This window comes from Triticum urartu, chromosome 5 (assembly GCF_003073215.2).
Source record: "Triticum urartu cultivar G1812 chromosome 5, Tu2.1, whole genome shotgun sequence".
Classification (NCBI taxonomy): domain Eukaryota; kingdom Viridiplantae; phylum Streptophyta; class Magnoliopsida; order Poales; family Poaceae; genus Triticum; species Triticum urartu.
The window spans coordinates 380,570,698-380,592,071 of NC_053026.1; the positions used below are offsets into that span (position 1 = coordinate 380,570,698).

Sequence of the window (21,374 nt, forward strand, 5' to 3'; positions counted from 1 at the left end):
ACTTCAAGTTTGACGGCGACGCCACCCTCTACGTGAGGGTGTTTGGGGAAGATGGTCGCCGCGCAGGGTGCTGCCCTGAGGACGACGACCGCGGCCGGGAATCCAGCCCCGGCGATGATGGAGAGGACAGCGCTCGCGTGATTGGCGGCGCTCAGGGTTCCCCAAGCTTCACCAGTTCTTCTTCAGGCGGTGACTCTTCTAGCGGTGGCCGCGGTTAGCCTCCACGCCGTCGTATCTGCTTGGGAGGTGGCAGCATGTCTGCCCGCCGTCGCGCATCGGTGAAGCGTGAGAGGGAGTCTTCCTGAGCGCCGGAGGCAGCTCGGGTCTTCCCTGCAGGCCGGTGTGAGGCGAGCTGCGCCTGATTTGTTCTTCCTTTTCCTTTTTCCTGCGTAAAAAGACAGTAGTGTGGAGCCCCATGGGGGCGTGTTTGGGTTATTGCTGTTAATCGTTGCTTTGCTTCCGTTATCGTGCCTTCCGGCTATGTGCCCGCGCATGGGTAGTTCCCGGCCCCAGCCATGGGGGGGCGACCGACCCAGGCCCTGTGTTTGTGTGGCGGTGCCCGTGGGGCACGGACTGGAGGGGTGCTCCTGTAATGGACCCAGGTCGCGAAACCTTTGAACGACTAGGACAGGAACTCTCGCGAGGGCGCTCGGCTGCCCCCCTCACGAGGCCTTGCATAAGAGAAATCGAGGCAGGAGAGTGAAAATTCGAAGAACCACAAGCCAAAGACGACAACAACTTCAATAAAACTTCGAATGAGAACGAAAAAGCCAACTGCGAAAAGCAAATGAAAAAGCCGCGTCTGGCACCTAATCTAGTCTTCGACGTCTTCTCACCAGCGCGGAGCTAAGTGCTGCCACTCGGCGTGGGAGGGAGCCCCAGGGCCTGAGGCTGGCGCTCCTGAGACTCCGGGGCGTGTACAGCCCCAACTCATTATTACGTGAGAGTGTCACGGGCGGCGAGCTTCATAGGCGTTGGTATTCTTCATAGGCTCCGGGCCTTTTCCAAAACGCGACAGCTTCACAGGCATTCGCCTTCTTCACAGGCTCCGGGCCTTTTCCAAAACGAGACAGCTTCACAGGCATTCGCCTTCTTCACAGGCTCCGGGCCTTTTCCAAAACGCGACAGCTTCACATGCATTCGCCTTCTTCACAGGCTCCGGGCCTTTTCCAAAATGCGATAGCCTCACAGGCATTCGCCTTCTTCACAGGCTCCGGGCCTTTTCCAAAACGCGACAGCTTCACAGGCATTCGCCTTCTTCACAGGCTCCGAGCCTTTTTAGGGGTAGAACCTCCGGAGGTGCTGGATGTTCCATGCGTTCTGGACCGACACCCCCTCCTGAGTCTCCAAGCGCGCGGAGCCAGGCCTGGAAACATGAACAACCTTGAACGGGCCCTCCCACATGGGAGAGAGCTTGTGCAGTCCCTCCCTGGAGAGAACCTGCCTGAGCACGAGGTCTCCTACCTCGAGAGTTCTGGGGCGGATGTTGCGCCAGTGATATCGTCGCAGTGCTTGTTGGTACCTCGCCGCTCGCAGCGCGGCTTCTCGGCGATGTTCCTCCCCCAGCACGAGGTCCATCCCCCGCATGGCATCCTGCTGCGCCTCGTCGAATGCCAGGACCCGCGCGGAGCGATGTCTGACCTCGTGAGGGAGGACCGCTTCGGCTCCGTAGACCAGGAAGAACGGGGTCTCTCCAGTTGGCTTGGTCGCGGTTGTGTGGATGGACCACAACACGGACTGAAGCTCGTCGTACCATCATCTGCCGCAGGCCTCCAGCTTCTTCTTGAACGTCGTGGTCTTGAGGCCCCTTAGGACCTCTGCGTTGGCTTGCTCGGCCTGGCCGTTGCTTCGGGGGTGCGCCACCGAAGCGTAGCATATCGTTGTCCGTGATGATGCGGTTCGGCACCCCGAACCGGCTCATGATGCCCCTGATGAACTTGACCGCGGAACCCGCGGGGATGGTGCGGACGGCCTCTACTTCATCCCAATTGGTGAACTTGTCCACGGCGACGTAGAGGTAGCGGAAGCCCCCTGGCACCCGAGGAAACGGGCCCAGGATGTCCAGCCCCCAGACTGCGAATGGCCATGAAAGGGGTATAGTCTGCAGGCCTCCTGCCGGCTGATGGATCTGCTTGGCGTGGAACTAGCAGGCCTCACAAGCTTTCACTAGTTCGACGGCGTCATTGAGTGCGGTGGGCCAATAAAACCCACTGCGGAACGCCTTGCCGACGAGCGTCCGTGATGATGAGTGATGTCCACAGTCTCCGCCGTGTATATCTTCCAGCAGTTCCTTTCCTTGCTCCCTGGAGATGCAGCGCAGGGACACATCGTTTGGTCGCTTCCGGTAGAGCTCTCCATCCTTGATGCAGTATGTCGTGGCCTGCCGTGCCACACGCTCCGCTTCCTCCTCCTTCTCCGGCAGGGTCCCTCATGTTAAGTAACTCCGGAGCTCCGTGATCCAGCACCCCTCCTGAGGTTCCATCGTCAGGAGCAGGCGTGCTCCTGAGGCCGGGCCACAGACCAGGGCTCCTGAGGCAGGTGGCTGGGGGAGCTCCTCTCGAGGCTGAGCCGTGTTTGATAATGACGGCAAGGCTGAGGGCTTGAAGAGCCGCTCCTCGAAAACGCCAGGCTCCTGAGGTAACTGCCTGGACGCCCGTTTGGCGATGTCGTCGGCCTCCTGATTGGTGCCACGGGGCACATGCTGCAACTCCAACCCCCAGAACTGCTTCTCCATCCTGCGGACCTCCGCAAGGTAGGCTTCCATGTGCTCATCTTTCGGGTCGTACACCTTGTTGGAGAAATTGACAAGGAGCTGCGAATCGCCCTTGATGGTGAGGCGTTTCACCCCCAGAGCGGCTGCGGCCTTCAAGCCCGCTATTAAACCTTCATACTCCGCTATATTGTTGGAGACCTTTTCACCTTGCTAGAAACAGAGCTGTACAGCGTAGTAGAGCTTGTCCTGAGTGGGCGATATAAGCACCGCCCCAGCCCTAGCGCCATGCCTGGAGAACGCCCCATCGAAGTACATGACCCAGCCTTCTGGCGCCTCGCTTCCCGGGGAGAGGGACCGATCCTCGTCGGCCTTGAGTCCTGGTGCCTCCGTCCATTCTGCCACAAAATCCGCCAATGCTGCTCCCTTGATGACTCTGATCGTGCTGAATTCGAGCTGAAACGCGTGTAGTTCTATGTTCCACTCAGCGACCCTTCCAGCTGAGTTAGGGCTCCTGAGCACTCTCTCCAGGGGGTATGACGAGACGACCTTGATGGGGTGACCCTAAAAATAGTGTCGCAGCTTGCGCGAGGCCACCAGTAGCGCGAGGAGGAGCTTCTGAGGCATGGGGTACCGTGCCCTCGCATCCCGCAACACCGTGCTGATGAAGTACACTGGGTGCTCAACGTGGTTGGGTGCGTCAGTGCTGGTGGCGCCCTTCGGAGACCATGGCGCCTCCTGAGGCGATGAAGCCTCCTGAGGCTGGCCATCCGGGAGAGGGGCCTCTTCTGCCTCCGGTGCACTCCTCTGCGGCGGTTGATCCTCCTCTGCCGCGGTGGCGGTTTCTGTGGTCCTTCCTTGTTCCTGTTTTGCCTTGTCCCGGGCTGCTGCTGTGGTTTTGATTCGATGCTCCTCTCTAACCGCCACCAGGGCTGCGCTGGAGGAGTAGGGAGTGGCGGTGAGGTAAAGCACCAGGGGCTCTTGAGGGCGCGAAGCCACCATGACCGGAGGGCTGGTCAGGTATCTCTTGAGATCCTAGAACGCCTTGTCGGCCTCTTCGGTCCACTCAAAGGGCCCCTTTTTCTTCATTTGCTGGAAGAATGGCAGCGCTCACTCCCCCAACTTGGAGATGAAGCGCCCTAGCGCAGTCACGCGCCCAGTGAGCTTCTGCATTTCTCTGAGGGCCTTTGGCAGGCTCATGTCCTCGACCGCCTTGACCTTTTCCGGGTTAGCCTCGATGCCCCGGTGAGACACGAGGAAACCCAAGAGCTTGCCCGAGGGGACTCCGAACACACACTTCTCTGGGTTGAGCCGCAGGTTCACTGCGTTGAGGCTCGCGAAGGTTTCCTCCAGGTCTTGTATCAGGGTCCAGGCCTCCCGAAACTTCACCACAATGTCATCAACGTAAGCCTCAACATTCTTCCCGAGCTGCGGGTCTAAGGTGATGTGCATCAGCCGCTGAAAGGTCGCCCCTGCGTTACGCAGCCCGAAGGGCATGCATGTGTAGCAGTACACACCACACGGGGTTAGGAAGGCTGTCTTTTCAACGTCTTCTACCGCCATCTTGATCTGGTGATACCCAGAGAAGGCATCCAAGAAGCATAGCAGGTCGCATTCCACGGTGGAATCGATGATCTGGTCAATGCGGGGGAGCGGGAACGGATCTTGCGAGCATGCCTTGTTGAGGTTGGTGAAGTCGACACACATGCGCTCCTTCCCTCCCTTCGTTGGCACAATGACCGGCTTGGCCAACCAATCCGGGTATCGGACCTCGCGAATGACCCCAGCGGCTTCTAGTTTGCGGGTCTCTTGGACGATGAAGGCCTGCTTTTCTGTGGACTGCCGCCTTGCCTTCTGCTTCACAGGGCGCACGTTGGGGCACACGTTGAGGTGATGCTCGATTACGCTCCTAGGAATCCCCGCCAACTGGTCAGGCTCCCAAGCAAATACCTTCTTGTTTGCACACAGGAACCCGACCAGGGCCTCCTCCTGCTCAGGTTCGAGGTTGGCGCCTATGGTGAAAGTGGCGTTGGTGGACCCGTCCTCATCGACGGGTAACTGCTTGGTTTCTACCTTGTCTTGGGTGAACAACTGTTTCTTCTTGGCGGGTGCAGCCCCCTTGGGCTCGGTGGTCTCCGAGTCGGCGGGCTGTGCCGACGCCGCCATCTTGAAGGCGAGCTTGAGCACTCGCAGCGCGTCTCTGGTGTCCCCGTGCACGGTGAGGACACCGTTGCTCCCGGGCATCTTCATGAGGTTGTACGCCGGGTGCGTCGCGGCCATGAACTGGGCCAGCGCTGGGTAGCCGAGGATGGCATTGTAGGGGAGGCCGATGGGGGCGATGTCGAAGTCGACCAGCTCCGTGCGGAAGTTGTTGTAGGTGCCGAAGGTTATTGGGAGCCGGATCTGTCCCAAGGAGCTGGACGATCCGCCCCCAACGCCTGAGAAGGGCGGCTGGGTTGCAGCCGTTCCTGGGGTATGCAGAGGAGGTTGAAGGCCTCAACCGAGAGCACGCTAAGGCCCGCACCGCCATCGATGAGAGTTCTGGTGACGGCCACCTGGCAGATGGTGGGTGCGCACAGCATGGGGAGCGCACCCGAGCAGGCCGAGTTGAAGGGGTGGTCCTCCAAGTTGAAGGTCAGGCCGGCCTTGGGCGCTGCCCGGTCCGGGAGAGCCCCCTGCCGCGTGGAAGCGGCGCTGACCCAGCGGATGAACGGCTTGACGTGGTGACTTGTAGGCGGCGCCTGCGAGCCGCCTAGGAGGGCCGCGACGACCGGGGGTGCTGGTGTAGCTTGGTGGGCGGGGGAGAGGCCGCGAAGCTCTTCCCAAGAGGCCACGGAGGCTGCCGACAGGTGGAGTAGCCATGCGCGTGGAGCGCCGGTGAGGGCCATGGGGAGCCAGTTGGCCATGACCCTATCGTCACCTCCAGCTTCGAGGATGGCCTACTTGTACGCCAGCAAGAAGGCCAGCGGATCAGTCGCGCCGCCGTAGCGCGGCGGCGTCGTTGGCTTGAACTGGTCCGGCCACCGTACCCGTTGCAGGGCTGGGGCCAGGGCTCGGAGCCCCCTGGCCCCCGTGCTAGCGACGGCGGCCGGAGCAGGCGACGCGCTTCTCATCGTGAGGCAGGTCGTGGTGGTGGCGGAAGGGAAAACTCTGGTGCACCCCCTACCTGGCATGCCAAATGTCGGATTTCGGGCTCCGGCAGACCCTTGAGGTTCGAACACTGGGGTGCGCGCGGAGATTTCGCCTTCTACCTACCTGCACCCCTCTGCCTTGCTAAGATCTAAGCTATGGAAATAACAGCACAAGAGACACAGGGTTTATACTGGTTCGGGCCACCGTTGTGGTGTAATACCCTACTCCAGTGTGAGGTGTGGTGGATTGCCCCTTCGGTTGATGATGATGAGCAATACAAGGAAGAACAGCCTCGCGAGGGTCTGTTCTTGGTTGGGAGGATGAACTGCTAGGGGGAGTTCGGTCACCCTTCTCTCTCTCTCTTCTCGATTGCGACCCTAGCTAGTTTCTGGGTTGGCCGATTCTGGACCCCCCTACCCTGGGGGTGGCTAGTCCTATTTACAGGCAAAGGCCCTGGGCCTCTTCCCAAATATTGAGCGGGAAGGGCGCCAACAATTGGCCATTTTGAAGGGGAACATCGGGTACACTTATCCTGACTAAAGTTGGTCCTCGCCTGCCAAAGGCTCTGGTGGTGACGCTGGCTTGGGCTCCACAATGACTTCCTTCCTGCCGTTGGACTGGTCTTGGTCTCGTTGCACCGAAACGGGTGCCTTTGCTTGATGCTCTCGCCTATGCTTGCACCCTTTGCACCAAAGAGGAAAGGAGGACGCTGCACGGGCTGGCGCCCGCCTGGCGCCTTTGGTCGTCATGGCTTGCGTCACGGGCACCTCGTGAGGTACCCTGCCTTAATCTCTCCGGCTCCTCGTGAGCCAGCCTGATGCGGTCGTGCCTGAGGAAGCTCCGTGTCGCCCGCCCCTCAAGGCTTGGCCCCTCGCGAGGGTCTTGGGTCTGCGTCAATGAAGACAGGCCGTGCTGGGCCCCCTTTTGACCCACGCCGCAGGCCGCAGGCAGGCAAGTCTGGGGACCCCCGTTCCCAGAACGCCGACAGACGCCGACGACGGCGGAGATGAGCGGCAGCCGAGGGCCAAGCCCCTGGCAAAATCGTAAGTATCCGGATACCGGAGTAATTCATAGTATTCGTTTATTGCACAGCTTTCCCTTATGTCGAATATGCTTATGCAGCCCACCCAAAGACCGGCTCGACGCGTTGTCGAGCGGCTCACTGGACTCGTCGGATGTGAACTCGCTTCCGATGACTTCCTCCCCCCACCCTATGGACGACACCGAGGTGTTGTCCCAACAGGTTCCAAGCTGGGAGGAGGTGGTCCCGGAGGCGCCGCAAGGCGACCTCCCGGACTCCAGGAGTAAAGGGGATGAAACCCCCCAGGGCTCCAAGTCCGGCTCTAGGCCGGACACCGCTCCGGAACCTTCAAAGGTTCCGGAGTCCGGCGGGGGACCTCCTTCCAAGAGGAGCAAGTCCACCGTGCCGGCGGCCTCCGTCCAACCGGAGGCGCCGGACAATATGCTGGAGGCACTCCAAGGAGCCTCCATCGACGAGGAGCACCACGCTATTATGAGTGCGGTGGTCCAGAAGGTTCAGTCCGCAAAAAACGGACCGACTGAAGCTTGTACTAGCCTTTTGACAGGCTTCGAGGTAAGTAAAGAAAGTGTAAATAATAGTACCGCATAGACAGTAGCCCCTGATGCTCTATTTGGCGTTCGGGAAGAAAAGCCGAATAGAGGATCAAATAGAATTCGCAGGAGTCTAACAAAAATGAGTTAATATGCATGTGCAGGCTACCCTGCTTGCGTCCGCCGCACTGACTGCGAAAGTGGACACGCTAAAGCAGGACCTCGAAAGGTCCGAGCAAGAGCTCGAGCGTGCCAAGAAGCAGCTCGAGGACAATGAAGGTAAGAAATACCTTGTTAAAAATATATATATATATAAAAGGTGCAATTGCAAAAAAATGACAGGATTATCGTGGCTATTGTAGGGGCCACGTCTGAGGTGGCGACCCTTAAGCAAGCGCTGGACGAGGCCGAGAAGAATTCGGCCTCGGAGCGCACCGAGCGGGAGAAGTATGAGGCCGAGGTTGGCAAGGTGCGGCAAGAGCTCCAGGCTCTCATGGAAAAACATGAGAGTTTGGAGCATGACTCGAAGACGCAAGCGTCCGAGCTTGTGGTGGCTATTGAAATTGCCAAGTCTGCCAAGGCCGAATCCCAGAAGACCCTCCAGGAGTTGGATGAGGTGAAGAAGATAGCGGCGGGTAAGGCATTCTTTATGCAAAGTAAACACATAAACGTGAGTTACTTGATACTTACCCGAATCCGGAGCTCTCCAGGGGCATTTGCAGATCTTCCCCGGAGTGTATCCGATGCGGCTGCATTCTATCGAGCCGAGGAGGGCAGCTCGACGGAGAAGGTGTTCTGGTCTTAGTATGCTGAGGCCGGACACCCCGTGCCCCTGAGCGACCAGCTGAAGCAACTGGTCGAGCTCCACAAGGCGGCCGAACAGGCCATGAAGGGCCTCCTAGTTCGGCTGTGGCCTGGAGAGGCTCTGCCTGGGAGCTATTTCGGGCTGTTGCAGCGGCTGGTGGAGGCCTGTCCAAGGCTCGAAGTCATCAAGCGCTCCGTCTGTATTGAAGGTGCCTGTAGGGCCTTTGCCTGTGCTACGGTGCACTGGGGCAGGCTGGATGCGGAGAAGCTTGTGAAGGACGGGCCACCAGCGGGGAAAGAGCATCGCAAGCCCGAAAATTACTATAAGGATGTTCTGAAGGGTGCCCGCCTTGTGGCAGATGAATGTACTAGGGATGTAATTTTTGAGTAAAACTCGCTCGTGTTTGTCCCGTGCGCTGAAAACTTGTTCATATGCGCTGAGCAATGCTGCTTGAATTTAAAATATTACCTTCTATGCGGCTGTTTATCAGTACTGAGAGATGGCAAGTCATTGGCTTCTGCCCCCTTGCCGCTAGTGCTGGGGTGTTCGGGGATAAACCTGGGTGCTCTTTTTCCCATATTTGGGTCCTTCGAGGGAGGCGCTCAGCCCAACGAACGAGGCATTCGGACTATAATGCGTGAACACTCTCACTTAGCCATAGAATTCTATAATTTTAAATTTCGGCGAAGCCCCTAGTATTCGGAAGACCGAGTTCGGGGCGCTATCCACGCCTTGGCCGGACAGAGCCGACTCCTTGCCCTAAGCGGCATAAGTCTTTAGGGACTCGAAAAAACCTCTCGAACAGCGACCAGCTCTCGCTTCATCATGACAGTCAGTTTTAGCTTTCTCCACTGAGGTGCTCGGCCCAGCTCAACTGGGGCACAATCGCAGTGGTCCTCCTAGTGCTACCTTAGCCGATATAGCGGAACGTAAGGCACAAAAACATAGGAGCCGGGCAAACCCAACTATTGACCCAAGACATGATTCGGAGCCGATGCATATAGTGCTATAAGTTCGGGGTGCCGCACTTGTGGAAGTGTTCGGATTTCTCACACCATATTGAGGGGTGCTAAAAGCCCCTGGCGTATTTTGGCTGTACCAAGTTGTACGGGTGCAACATGTCGTTAAGGAACATTTATTTATAAAAAGATAATGCAAAAAATAAACAAAAGCTATGCATTGTATATTAAAAATAGCTGCGAACAAAGCAGAACGATACAAGTAATGCGATAAATGAAAAGTTGGACTATTTAACATGTCTGCTCCAGGGGCAAGCTGCGGAATAGTATGCGAAACAGGTATACTACTCGTGATAGAGACCACCTGGGATTTCCGTAATGCGGCATGGCTTGTCTGCTTCCCTGGTTCTTGTGTCGTTTGTGCGGCAATTGAACTGCCGAACAGGCCTTCCGGAGAGTAGAGTCCTGGAAGTAAGAGAAAAGTAAAAAAAATCGGCAGCCCCTGGTGCGGTTTAAGCCGTGTTTTGGGCGTGCCGTGATGGTGCCCCTCCCCCTATGCCCATGGTATTTCCAGAGCGTAGTTATGGACGCGAAGTACTGGCGTCGCCTTTTTGCGAGGGTTGGGGTTGGGGACGCATTGCTACGCCTGCTCGGAACGTGCCAGACAGTCTTGTTGTAGGTTACTCCGGGCGCGCTTGACGGTGTCCGGACGTTTTAATGGCCGGACTGGAGAACTGCCTGGAGAGGCTGCTTTGTACTTCTGCTGCAAGGGCCGCCGTGTGCTCCTCCGTTTGAAGGGAGCGTTCGGTGTTTCCATTGACCATAATTACTCCACGAGGGCCTGGCATCTTGAGCTTAAGGTATGCGTAGTGCGGTACCGCATTGAATTTGGCGAATGCGGTTCGTCCGAGCAGTGCATGATAGCCATTGCGGAATGGGACTATGTCGAAGATCAATTCCTCGCTTCGGAAATTATCCGGGGATCTGAAGACCACTTCAAGTGTGACTGAGCCTGTACAGTTGGCCTCTACACTTGGTATTACGCCTTTAAAGGTCGTTTTGGTGGGCTTAATCCTCGAGGGATCGATGCCCATTTTTCGCACTTTATCCTAGTAAAGCAGGTTCAGGCTGCTGCCGCCGTCCATGAGGACTCTAGTGAGATGAAATCCGTCAATAATTGGGTCTAGAACCAATGCGGCAAATCTGCCATGACGGATGCTAGTGGGATGGTCTCTTCGATCAAAGGTGATCGGGCAGGAGGACCATGGGTTGAACTTTGGGGCGACTGGCTCTACCGCGTATACGTCCCTTAACGCACGCTTCCGCTCCCTTTTGGGGACGTGGGTGGCGTATATCATGTGCACCGTCCGCACTTGTGGGGGAAAACCCTTCTGTCCGTTGTTGTTCGGCAGCCGGGGCTCCTCGTCGTCATTGCTATGCAGCCCCTTGTCTTCATTGTCGGCGCTTAACTTGCCTGCCTGCTTGAACACCCAACAATCCATGTTGGTGTGATTGGCCGGCTTTTCGGGGGTGCCATGTATTTGGCACAAGCAGTCGAGTATTCGGTCCAAGCTGGACGGGCCCCTAGGATTCCTTTTGATTGACTTCTTCCGCTAACGATTTAGAGCCTCTGAATCCGGCATTAACTGTCGTATCCTCAGCATTGTCACCGTTAATGCGGCACTTCTGCTTGTTGCGATGCGACCTGCCACTAATGTCCCTCGTGTCCGAACTACCAGGGTTCTTGGTCATATTGTTGCTACGAGCGAGCCAGCTGTCTTCTCCCGCGCAAAAGCGGGTCATGAGTGTCGTGAGTGCTGCCATATATTTCGGCTTTTCCTGTCCGAGGTGCCGTGCTAGCCACTGTCACGAATATTGTGCTTGAAGGCTGCTAGGGCCTCAGCGTCCGGACAGTCGACTATTTGATTTTTCTTTGTTAGGAACCGTGTCCAGAATTGTCTGGCCGATTCCTCTGGCTGCTGGATTACGTGACTTAGCTCATCGGCGTCTGGGGGTCGCACATAAGTGCCCTGGAAATTGTCGAGGAATGCGGCTTCCAGGTCCTCCCAACAACTGATTGACCCTGTTGGCAAGCTATTGAGCCAATGCCGAGCTGGTCCTTTAAGCTTGAGTGGGAGGTATTTGATGGCGTGAAAATCGTCGCCGCGGGCCATGTGGATATGAAAGAGATAATCCTCGATCCATACCGCAGGGTCTGTTGTGCCATCATATGATTCGATATTTATGGGTTTGAAACCCTCGGGGATTTGATGATCCATTATTTCATCTCTACTGGGCGGCGCCTCTGTACTGGGCGATATCATGACGTAGCTCCAATGAGCTTTGCCTACTGTGTTCGGCCCTGCCGAATGTGTGGCCGGCGTGACGGTTACCGTCTCGAGCCGTGGGGTGCCCACGCGATCCGTAGATCGATCGTGTTTGCCTTGCCTTGTCCTCCAACATGTCTCGTAAGTCCGGCGCATATTCCCGTGCCTTGGTACGGGGTGCGACTTGAGTGGAGGGCCGGGAGGCCTCTCTGTCGCGGCCACGAGGTGGCCGTTCGGCCGCATCAAGTGCTTCCTCCTCTAATCGGGGTAGCAACCTGCGCTTTGGGTAAATCTTGGAGGGGCGTTCGAGTTTATGCTCTTCGGCCGCAAGGACTTCAGTCCATCTGTCAACCAGCAAATCTTGATCAGCTCTGAGCTGTTGCTGTTTTTTCTTGAGGCTTCTTGCCGTGGCGATAAGCCTGCATTGGAAACGCTTTTGCTCAATGGGATCCTCTGGCATGACGAATTCGTTGTCGTCGAGGCTTGCCTCGTCTTCGGAGGGAGGCATATAATTATCGTCCTCAACCTCTCTGTCTGCCGCTCTCTCATGAGGGCTGGTTTCTCCATCCTCCTGTGCTAAACCTTGCTGAAGGGGGTTTTCTTAGGCACTCTTCGGAGTGTTATTATCTCCCGTGCTGGAATCACCGTTTTTGTGTTGGCGGGATTTTGAGCGGCGCCGCTGACGCTGGCGCTATTGCTGTTTCTTGGAGGGGTCATACTCCGATGTTCCATCGTCATCTCCCTCTTTTGGGGTGTCCACCATGTATATGTCATATAACGAGGTGGCTTTCCTGGGCCTAGTAGGCGCTGGTTCTTCATCATCTCCTTCATCGGCGTCCATACCGTCAATATCTTCGGAGTCGTAGTCGAGCATGTTGGTTAAGTCGTCGACAGTGGCTACAAAGTGGGTGGTGGGTGGGTTTTGAATTTCTTCATCGTTCGTACCCCAACCTTGCTGGCCGTAGTCTGGCTAGGGCTCTCCTGATAAAGAGAGAGACTTCAATGACTTCAGGATATCGTCGAAAGGCGAGTGCTGAAAGACGTCCGGAACAGACATTCAAAGCAACCGGACCATAGATCCAGCTTTGCAGCGCGTATGTCCGATAGATTTACCCGTTGTGGGTTGGAGATTTGAAAAGGCCTAGTCCTATTCCTGATTGTTATTTCGGATTCTGTGCCTGGGTGGTATCTTCTTACTATTGATTCAACCTTCGAACCAAGAGCACTGGAGAAGCGAAGGGGCTCGTGCTGCGACGAATAATAAAATCCTCTTGCATTCTTTCCGGCTGGGCAACATGACTGATGGCGTGGGGTTCTCAGCCTTTGCTTCTTTAGGAAAGCACGGCTGAAACCCACTCAATCTGTGGGTGGGTTGGCTGTGAAAGGAGAGTCGAGTTTTTTAGTATAGTAAGAAAAGTATTGGGTGAGGTCCAGTGTTTTCAAAATGAGTCGGGCGGGAAGAGGAAGATCGGGCGGTGTAGCACCAGGGTTCAGCCTTCTCCTTGCCGAGGCGAGAAGCAAGGGATGTCGTGAACAGTGGGAGGTCAAAGACAGGCCCGACGAGCGGTCCACGGAGCTGCATCCCTACTCACCCGGTCTATGCACATCGCTCTTTCCAGGAGGTTGGCTGCCTATCCTAGATCTTCCCATTTCCAAGAATATCCGATTTATAGATAGATTTGCTTCACTATATAGCATGGGACGAATTGATTTGTCCACACTTCCATGACTTCTAGAGAAAAGCTAACTGCTTGCTGGCTGGGAGCTGTATGAGCGGTAATGTTAGTAGATTGTGTCTGACGCATATGCATGAAAAAAAAGAATAATTAGATAATAATAAGAATAGGAATTCGAATCTTAATAAAAGGAAGGGTTCAATGCGGGTCGAAGCCTATGGTTGCCTGGATGGTTGCTGTGGCTACTGTTGTTTTGCCAGTCTGTCTGTCCCCAATAATTAACTCTCGCACTCAAGGATCTATGCTTCCTGTTTGCACTCTTTCTAGGTCCAATGCGATAGAGAAGCATGCAGTGAACGGATTCATCCTGCAAAAGTGGCCATACTAAGAGCTCTGGCTAGTCCTTGCTTCATGAGGTACACACTTCTTCCGGTCTGCTCTGTTGCCGAGTTTATGGATATGGATCTGTTGTATCTGCTGGAGCTTGCCCCGGGCATTCAAGCAAGAATTTCCGTCAATACAATACTCTTGGAAAAGCAAGCTATAGCAGATCCTTGAGTATAGAGAAAAAGGAATGGAGTTTCATTAGCTCTCTGCGCACATGCAGTATAATACCTTTGCGAGCCCCTACGGAAACTTCCCACTACTTGATAAAAGTATCTTATGACTATCAGTAGAAATGATCTTTCCCTCGGCGAACCTATATTTGCCCAATGGATACAATCTGCTCATGGCAAGACGACATATGGGTTCGATATACTCTTATCTTCAATGAATGGCCCCGCTTTCAATGCGGGTCGGCTTAGAACTTGATGGAGGGAAACTCACTCGCTCGAGATATGCTTAAGCTAGCTCAGGAAGAGTACTAATTTTATATGCCTTAAAGAGGGCAAGAGTGGAGGTTAGCAGGTCTAAGATCTAGTGGGAACATTAGAGGTATCAAAATATTCTTTTTCCGGTACTCCTTACTCTTTTCTCCCGTCGTCCTACTTTCACTTCTACGGATCTAAAGGAAATTATGTGGAAGCTTTGCAAAATTATTATGAATGAGTTAGTGGGGGTGCTTGCTGGTAGGAAATATTCAGGCCCTTTTCACCTGCGACGCGATACCGGAGTTATATGGTGTCCGGATGGGAAAATGGAGCACCTAACAACGCATCTTCACAGACCAAGAACTACGAGATCACCCCTTTCATTCTGGGGTGACGGAGGGATCGTACCTGATCACACACTTGTCGTCTAGGGACCGCCCACATTCATTCATTTCATTCATTCATTGTTCTGTTGTGGATTCGAACCACTAGCACAAATTTGATTTCAAGTCAAAGGGCGCTTTTTTAGGATTTCCAGTCCTTTTACCTTTCAGAACCTCTCTTTCTAAGTTATGTTTTTTTATTGTTGTCAATTTCCATTCGCCCTAGGAGGGAGAAAGACGATGTATGGGATACGGGATCCTCGCAGTAGGCTGGACCAAAATCCAGCCGAGAGAGGGCAGCCTTTAGAATCCAAGGCAAAGGCGAGAACAATAAAATTAAAATTTCTTCTTTTTCGGAGGGATTGCAGGTCTTCTTAATCGTCTATTCGGCACAAGAAAAAGCCTTTTTCTTGTGCCGATTCTTCTTGTATCAAAATAAGAATCCTTTTTCTTTGACGCCACTTTTTCAGAAGTTGGAAAAAGGCCGATGTTACTTTTTCAGAAGTTGTTGTGACCCGTAGTCAGTCCCAGTATTGGGCAGAGCCTATTGTCAAAAGATCGTTTTGCTAGGATGCTTGCTTGAATCTAGCTACTTCCAAAAAAAGGCATTTTTCACTCTATCGAACTGAACTAAGAGCGCTTTCTGGGAGATAAAGCAGTTGTTCCAGCTCGTGAGCAAGACAACTATAGAATTCAGATTTCCTTTCTCTCGATCCTCCCTTTTTTCCTTAATACCCCTTCCTCCTCTTCCCAACCCTTCCCTCGATCAGTGGCTTCAACCATCGTCGGGTCGAATGGATTAGTTCTTGAATATAGTTTCCCGCGAGGGAAATTACTTAACTGAACACACGAATTCGAATAAAACATCAACAATCGGAACTTAAGTTCCGGTTGTTGTTTCTTAAATTTTGGTTGTTGTTTCATAAGTTTCAATTGGGGTAAGAGGGAGAAGGGGGAAGAAGCACACTTGAAGAGCGCAGTACAACGGGGAGTTGTATGCTGCGTTCCCCGTGGACTAGAAATTGCTTCTCCACGAGGCTCATACCAGGCGCTACGGCGCTGAAGTATGTAACTGATGCCATACTCCCAGGAAAAGCTCGAACGACCTTCAACAAAAGGGTACCTGTACCCGAAACCGACAGCTAGCAACAACTAACAATTTCTACTTCCTCGAACAAGAGCTTGCTTTTAGTTCACGTTAGCTACATTCGTTTTAATAGAAAGATGGGAAAGGCTAGGTTAGCCGATTGTGATCTGCAATACTATCGGAGTAAAAGAAGGGATCTAAGGAAGAATGTAGGCTAAACTTTTTGATTTTTTATCAAGCCACAACCTTGATGTCTAGCTTCCCAACTGGTAGACGGTTCCGTTTCCCCCGGATCAATGAAGAAGGGAGAAGTCAGTTGATTCCTCCGAAGAACCGGAAGCGAAGCGCTATGCCGGGGCGAGGGGACGGGAAAATAAACTGCTCCGAAGAAAGATATTGGACGAAAAATATGAAGGTGAACCACAATGAGAAACATACTTGCCCCATTAGCATGCATATAACGGAGCAACCAGCCCCCTTCAACATCTCTCATAATGTGCTACTGGCTTCACTATTTTAGAGATTACTCTGGGAAGAATCCACTGACTTCAATAGCCAATTGGACCATTGCCTCCTTCAACAGGAGTAATAAAAATGCTTTCTCGCTTAACTAATTTGTATGAGGCGATACAGCTTAGATCAGCCAATGGTTCGAGCACTTAGCACAATGTGCCACTTAACCGGACGAGCGCAAGACCGGGTCTACCTAATTTTTTTTTGTAGCTTAGCTCAATTCATGCATGGTTTACTCCTTCCATGTCTAGTAGGAGTGCGTGCTTCTTATTGCCTTTTGAGCAGTAGTTGACTGAAGATGATGCGCGGTCAGCGAGGAATGAATTCGAAAACCCGTACCAGAACTACTCGTCTGCAAAGTGGGAAAGCTCCCTCCCTCCTACCTAGGCTTCGAGTATCGTCTTGTTCTTAACTGCTTGAGAGAACGCATATATCCCCTTTTTATTGCTAAACCTCTAGAACTATGGTAAAATCTTGTATCGACAGGCCTAGTTCTTTTCCTTTGCTCGGTGGTAACAATCAATCCAAGTGTCATAGAGAGCACATGGAGGGATCCCTTCCCAGGTTGGATGCTTTATGTAGTAAAGAAGGAAATTCTTGGAGTTAGCACAGTACTGAGGTCTCTGGAGCGAGTGACGGACTATATCTTTTGGAACATTAGAGGTTGTGGACACCACTCATAGCTCCTCTATTTCGTCCTTAGATCAAGGATTGGATTACCGCAGTTCCTGAAAGATATCGTGCCAATAGAAAGATCTCGTTCCCATAGATTCCGTTCGTTCCAGCAATCGTGCTGGCCGGCAAACCCATGTCAAATATATAGCGGATTTGGGCGTGAAAAATGCCTTTTTTGGAAGTAGCTAGATTCAAGCAAGCATCCTAGCAAAACGATCTTTTGACAATGGGCTCTGCCCAACACTGGGACTTTCATCTCTCAGTGTCAGTGTCGGCCCAGCAGAGTGCTTTCGCCGTTGGTGTTCTTTCCGATCTCAATGCATTTCACCGCTCCACCGGAAATTCATCTAAAGTAGCCTGAAATTCGTTCCTCTACAATCCAGAGCAGTCCGAACATGTACCGCGATCTAGATGGACAAAGAATGCCTCGCACAACCCTGTTTTCACAGTTTAGGCTGCTCCCATTTCGCTCGCCGCTACTACGGGAATCGCTTTTGCTTTCTTTTCCTATTTGGAAGGTTGTAATTTCTTAACCGCAGCAGTTTCTACCCCTGCCAATAGTTTAGCACACTCTTTGTTGCTACTAGGTTCTGTGCGTGCGGTCAATGCCCTAGTAGACATCAACTTGTTCATAAACTCCAGCCTTATCTACGCTGCTTTACCCGCCAAGTACAACATAGGACTGACAGGGTGGGGCGCGCCAAAGCAACCCGGGACCTTCTTTTCTACCTTTTAATGAAAAAATCATTAGAAGAGGCGAACATCCTAAAAAATGGTACTTTTGTCTCAATCCAATCAAAAACAAACATATTCTATTGTGTGTTGACCACCGGGAAACGAATGGATTAAGATGAAGACGGGCGGTTCAATTAGCGAGCATGGGAAGGCTGGAGCAAGAAGACGCATTCAAGTCGATCTATTACAACCAGCGCGCTGATTTCTTTGCTTTGATGATGCCCTTGTCCCAAAGAGAGTTCTTCAGCTGAAGAGTACTTTGGCACCCTAGAACACATCTCCCTCTGGATGAAGCCAACAGGTCTCAGACAAGAGTAGTATATGTGGCTTCATCGAAAACTATCAGCCAAAATCCAAATAAAATTTTGAGTAGTAAGCGGCATCCCCTCTGAGTTGTGAGTAAGCGGAACCATTCTTTTTTTGTTCTTCTCCAGATTCTCGACTACTAAACTATTGGCTAGGGCTTTTCTAGTTATAGCTTCTATAGTGAGTGGCCCTTCCGCTTTCCCGGTAAGAAATATAGTGAAATTGAGACAATGGGGTTGGTCCATGGATTTTCCTTCCTTTTGCTACATTTCGCTCAAAGGGTTGAACATAAAGTGGAAGGAAAGTGTAGTAGAGGTATTACTCACTGTCTGAGAAGATCTACTTGAGACCTCTGAACCAACTTCATTCCACTAGAACGAAAGCTGAATGAAAGCTATGTTAGGAAACCTAACAGTGTAATGGCCCTCCCCCTCTCTTCTCCCGATCGTCCCATCAGTTTCTTGTAAGCCTGCTTCCTCTGATGATCGGTTGCAGCTACCTTCTCTCTCTTCATCTCTCTGAGTTCGCTTCTTGGTAGTAGTTACCCCTGTCAGAACACCCACGTAAATAGACAACTTGGATAATAAAAGTCATCCCATAAAAGAGAAGTGAGTCCGCGGCCGTGAACTCCATGATCGGCGCCCAATCGGATTCGATCGGCAGGGGCGCGGAGGGTTCGTAGTCCGGCGAAGAATCCGGCCCCATGGAGTCACGAGTCTTGCAGAGTACGGGACTGGTGTTTGGCTCAACCGCCGTTGGGATCACATCCCCCGAGGTGGCGTCCAACCGCCCATCCTCGATCGGTGCGGTTGGCTCCGAACTAAGGGTCGGAGCCGATGCGGGTGCGGCCTCCAGGGCACTGTTCGGCGACAGAGCTAGATCATGCTCATCATGATAGTGCGGCGCGCTCGGTAGTGGTTCGAATCCGTCGAAGATCAAGTCCCTACGGATGTCAGCCGTGTAGTTTAAACTTCCGAATCTGACCTGACGGCCAGGGGCGTAGCTTTTGATCTGCTCTAGATGGCCAAGCGAATTGGCCCGCAGTGCGAAGCCACCGAAGACGAAGATCTGTCCGGGGAGGAAGGTCTCACCCTGGACTGCATCGCCATTGATGATCGTAGGAGCCATCGGGCCTGACGGTGACGGCACAGAGGAACTCTCAATGAAAGCACCAATGTCGGTGTCAAAACCGGGGGATCTCGGGTAGGGGGTCCCGAACTATGCGTCTAGGCCGGATGGTAACAGGAGGCAAGGGACACGAGTTTTACCTAGGTTCGGGCCCTCTCGATGGAGGTAAAACCCTACGTCCTGCTCAATTAATATTGATGATATGGGTAGTACAAGAGTAGATCTACCACGAGATCAGAGAGGCTAAAGCCTGGAAGCTAGCCTATGGTATGATTGTTGATGTGTATGTTGTCCTACGGACTAAAACCCCCCGGTTTATATAGACACCGGAGAGGGTTAGGGTTACATAGAGTCAGTTACAATGGTAGGAGATTTGAACATCCATATCGCCAAGCTTGCCTTCCACGCCAAGGAAAGTCCCTTCCGGACACGGAACGGAGTCTTCAATCTTGTATCTTCATAGTCCAGGAGTCCGGCTGAAGGTATAGTCCGGCTATCCGAACACCCCCTAATCCAGGACTCCCTCAACAGCCTCCTGAGGAGAGGTGTTCTTGTGCTTGGTGAACTTGTGGTTGTGAGGATGGATCTCTCTCTCTCGCTCTGATTAGTTGCCCTCCTACTGTGGTGGCTAGTCCTATTTATAGAGGCCCTGGTCCTCTCCCCAAATATTGAGCGGGAAGGGAGCCAACAACGGCCAATTTGAAAGGGGACAGCTAGTACAGCTTATCCTGACAAAAATAGTCTTCGCCTGCCAAAGGCTCTGGTGGTGACGCCATCTTGGGCTCCACGGTGACCTCTGTCTTGCCGTCCTGCTGGTCTTGGTCTCGTTGCACCGATATGAAAACATTTGCTTGACGCCTCGGTACTCTTCGTCTGTGCTTGCCTCCTTAGCACCAAAGAGGAAACAAGGACACTGTGCGTGCTGGCACCCGCCTGGTCTCGATCGTCATGGCTCATGTCATTGGAACCTCGCGAGGTTTGTCTTGCCTTGATCTCTCCGCCCCTCACGAACCAGCCTGGTGAGGCCGCTCCTGAGGAGGTCTTGTGTTTTCCGCGTCGCGAGGCTTGGCCCCTCACGAGGGTCTTGAATGCTTGTTGGTGAAGATGGGCCGTACGGGCCCGCTTGTAGCGCCACACCATGGGCTGCAGGCAGGCAAGTCTAGGGACCCCTGTTCCCAGAACGCCGACAGTAGCCCCCAGGCCCAAGGCGCGCTCGGGCTTGGCTTCGAGGTGAAGCCAAAGGGCAAGTGCGGAGAGCCGTGGGCCCCAATGGCCTGCGGCCTTGGTCGACGCGTGGCGGTTGATTGGACATGGGCGTCTCCGCTTCCCCATGCTGCCTTGATACCCGCCTGGCTAGGCGGCTACCGCAGTCTACATGGTTTCCCTCCCATTGTTGCCGCGCACTCTCCAATTCTCCTGCTTCCTCGTAGCTCATCCTGGCACCGGATCAGTCGGAGAAAGGGAAGAGTCCTCTGTCCTCTGTCGGGCTACACCCGGCCGCTAAGCCTGCCGTTCGCAGGTCGCTGGTGCTCAACCAAGAAGCCATGGACAAGTTGCGTCCCATGCTCGCCTCCAGCTTTAATGAGTGGGGAAGGACGATGGCCTGGCCTGCATCTCATGCTCGTATCGACCGGACAGCCACTGAGGTCCCATTCTTCATCGACGCCCTTTGGGTTGGCCTGGTTCCTCCTTTCTCCACCTTCTTCAACACAGTGCTTGCCCATTATCAGATCCACATGCTGCACCTAGATCCCCAATCCGTGACCCTTCTTGCCGTCTTCGCCTTTGTTTGTGAGGCCATGGTGGGCATTGCTCCTTCCGTGGCCCTTCTCCGCCACTTCTTCTCGTTGCACCTGACTGATCCCCGGTAGAGCTCGGGGTGCCTAAGCTTCCAGGCCGTGGCGGCGACAGCCGGCGCGGGGATTGACTTTGAGCTCCCACCATCCACGAGCGAGTTTCGGACACAGTGGGTGTTTGTTGATGTCGGGGTGCTCAACCCCCTGGTCTCTTCTCCGTCAGCGCCCGCCATTCCTAACTCCGGCTGGTGCCACCAAAGGCTCGCTTATTCGCACCTTGCCCCCATCTGGCTCAGGCTGAGAAGGCTCAAGGATCTTGACGTGATTGCGCCTATGGTGGTGAAGGAGTTCGTCCGGCACCGAATCGCTCCGCTTCAGCGCCACTCTCGACCGATGTGGGCCTTGCTCAACAGTAAGGACCACATGAGACTTCAGGAGTCTGGGCTCCCCCTTGAGGCGTGGCGAACGGTGCTCGAGGTCCTGACGGGTGTCCCATTGCCAGACGACATGCCAAGGAAGAGTTGCCTTATGTACCGCTGCTTGAACAAGGCGACATTCGTGGAGCAGATGCCCTCCTTCAATGAGTGGGGGCTGCGTCCAGTCGGCCTCGTGGGGCCTCGCGAGAACCCCATCGTCGTGGTTCCTCTCCCTGTCGCTGGCATTAAGATTGCGCCAAGTGTGGATGCAGGGGGTGCGAGCACCGCTGGGGGCCGATGGCAAAGGTGCGGAGGTGCTGATGCCGCCCAGGGCTCTTGAGG

General features: G+C 53.9%; 1 long non-coding RNA gene across 1 annotated transcript; it reads right to left on the reverse strand.

The window, feature by feature from the left end:
• Positions 1 to 5,963: 5,963 nt before the first annotated feature.
• Positions 5,964 to 16,999, reverse strand: LOC125556043. The gene is made up of 3 exons (XR_007304984.1): positions 16,902 to 16,999; positions 6,131 to 6,133; positions 5,964 to 5,975 (listed from the first exon to the last, which is right to left on the reverse strand). It is a non-coding gene; the product is annotated as an uncharacterized LOC125556043 (long non-coding RNA).
• Between the last annotated feature and the right edge of the window lie 4,375 nt (positions 17,000 to 21,374).